Raw genomic sequence first — 3172 nt, 5'->3', positions numbered from 1 at the left:
AATAGAAAGTCCCGTTGTTATGAAAATTATTCTTACAGATGATGTACCAGTGTACACTACCCCTAGACGAGTACCTTATGTAGATCAGTGTTTTATTGAAAATCAGGTTAGCCAATGGTTAGAGGAGGGTATAATACAACAGAGTACTTCAGAATATGCTTCGCCTGTGGTGTTAGTACCGAAAAAAGATGGATCCAAGAGAATGTGCTGCGATTACCGGAAATTAAACCAGAAGATAGTAAAAGATAATTTTCCTATGGCGTGGATCGATGATGTTTTAGAACGGTTACAGAATGCCAAGATTTTTACAACTTTGGATTTGGCTAATGGGTTCTTTCACGTACCAGTTTCAGTCCAGTCTCAAAAGTATACATCATTTGTTACACACCATGGTCAGTATGAGTTTTTATACGTTCCATTTGGCATTTCGAATTCTCCCGCAGTTTTTTGTCGATTCGTTAGTTCATTTTTTAGAGATTTAATACAGAATGGTACTATTATCAAGTATATGGATGATATCATTGTGCCTGCAAAAGATGAGAAGACTAATATTCAGAAACTTGAGCTTGTGTTGAAACGCGCATCAGAATATGGTTTACGAATACGTTGGGACAAATGCCAGTTTTTAAAGAAAAAAGTGTCATTCTTGGGATACCTAGTAGAAGAGGGAACAATAAAGCCTTCCGAAGAGAAAGTATGAGCGGTGTCAAACTTTCCAATACCTAATAATGTGAAATCGGTTCAGCGTTTTTTGGGATTAACTTCATATTTTCGAAGGTTTGTGGCGGATTACGCATCGAAAGCGAAACCGCTTACGGACTTGTTGCGAAAGAGTGTTAGGTTTAAAATAGGTGACGAAGAGCTTTTGGCAGTCGAACAACTAAAATTAACGTTGACAAGTGCGGCAGTGCTTAAACTATACGATCCGCAGCCAAAAACCGAAGTACATTCAGATGCGAGAATGTATGGATATGGAGCAATATTGTTGCACAAAGACTCAACTGATCAACAATATCATCCAGTACAATACATGAGTCGTCGGACAACTCCACGGGAAGMAAAATATCATTCGTACGAGCTAGAGGTTCTAGCTATCGTAGAGGCTTTAAAAAAGTGGCGATATATCTATTGGGTATAAATTTTAAAATCATAACAGATTGTAACGCGTTCGCTCAAACGATGAAAAAGAGTGAGGTTCCTCTAAGGGTTTCGAGATGGGCTATTTTTCTTCAAGATTTTTCGTTTACTATCGAGCATCGATACGGAACAAAAATAAGGCACGTAGATGCTTTGAGTCGAATTTCTTGCTTAATGATAGAAGACTTCATAAGACACCAATTAAAAATAGCCCAATTAAGAGACAAGTGGGTAAAAGCAATCCCCAAAGTACTTGAGAGTGAAAATTATATGGACTTTATCGTGAAATATGATTTATTGTACAAAGACCCATTATTAGAATTGCTAGTAGTGCCAACAGGAATGGAGAAAGAAATTATTAGGTTAGCTCATAGAAAAGGGCACTATGGCATAAAAAAAATTCAAGATTATCTTGAAAAAGAATTATTTATTCCAAATTTGCGTTCCAAGGTGGAGAGAGTAATTAAGAATTGCGTTGAGTGTATTATCAGTGAAAGCAAAATAGGTAAAAACTAAGGGTTTCTTTCACCAATAGATAAAGAAAACACACCATTATCAACTCTTCAAATTGACCATGTAGGACCGATGGAATTAACCACAAAAAAATATAAACATATATTAGTTATTGTCAACAGTTTCTCGAAATTTGTTTGGTTATTTCCGGTAAAGTCAACAGATAGTGCATGTTGGTTGTTTGGTAAAATTTTCGATTACATTTGGTAACCCGAGGAGAATAATTTCATACAGGGGAACTGCGTTCACGTCAGAAGCGTTCGCAGATTATTGCAAAGGAAATAGCATTTAGCACTTACTTATAGCAACAGGAGTACCGAGAGGAAATGGACAGGTCGAACGAATCCATAAGATTGTGGTTCYTATGCTAGCAAAATTATCACAAGAAAATCCATCTCAATGGTATAAGTTCGTACGACGTATTCAGCAAATTATTTATAACACACCCTCTAAAAGTACAAAAATCACTCCTTTTAATATTTTAACGGGGCTAGATATGCGCAGTACTGATGATTTAGAATTAAGAGAGTTATTACGAAATGAGATGGTTGAAGAAATTAATAGAGAAAGAGATAAATTGAGAAAAGAAGCACATAATAACATTCAGAAATTGCAGGAAGAAAATTGTAAAAACCATAATTCTAAGAGAAGACCTGAAATTCAATATAAAATAAATGACTTAGTCCCAGTTAAAAGAACTCAATTCGGACCGGGGTTAAAGTTGAAACCTAAATTCTTGGGTCCTTATAAGGTGACTGCCACCCATAAACATGGCAGGTACGAGGTAATGAAAATTGGAGACCACGAAGGACCACAAAAAACAATAACAGCGTCGGAATATATGAAAAAATGGTGCGATTAATTCGGGGCGAATGACCCATCGGGACAGCCGAATGTGGGACGAGTAACCTCGACCGTACGGTCAACCAGGTCTAACACGAATAAACAGCAACCGTACCAAGTACGAAAATTAACAACCCTGACTTGACCGAGATAGCCAACCCACGGACGCTAACAAGACACAGTTGAATCAGGAATAAAGGGATGTTTAACTTATTCCAGTGTGAGAGCGCTTCAAAATTAGCGTTTTTTATGACATTTTTCATTGTAGCCAGATCAGAAAAAAAGCTATTTTTGGGCATTTTAAATAAAATACCCAATTCACATTTTCCACACCACCTCTCATGTATGCAAAAGGGCGCGTTACCGAAGTTATTTTTGGGTGCTCGGTTTTCCAGTATGCCTATATCACGCATAAAAAATTTATTTACATAAAAAAATTAAAAAAACAAAACAATAACAATTCATATTGTATAACAAAAAACAATATCACAGTATAATAATAAAGTATAATACTTAAAACTGTAAAAATAAACGTATGTACATATGCCAATTTATGCCCCAAATTCTAATTTATAATTAAAAACTTTCTAATCTATATTGTTCTAACCTTAGAGCCTCTTAATGCGAATCTGCTTAAAAAACCTTATTTTAGTATTAAATATTTAGCTCATTGCAACCA

This window comes from Bactrocera latifrons, unplaced genomic scaffold (genome assembly GCF_001853355.1).
Source record: "Bactrocera latifrons isolate USDA-ARS-PBARC rearing strain unplaced genomic scaffold, ASM185335v1 scaffold_1171, whole genome shotgun sequence".
NCBI classification, from domain to species: domain Eukaryota; kingdom Metazoa; phylum Arthropoda; class Insecta; order Diptera; family Tephritidae; genus Bactrocera; species Bactrocera latifrons.
Note: the sequence above shows the minus strand (reverse complement) of the source record.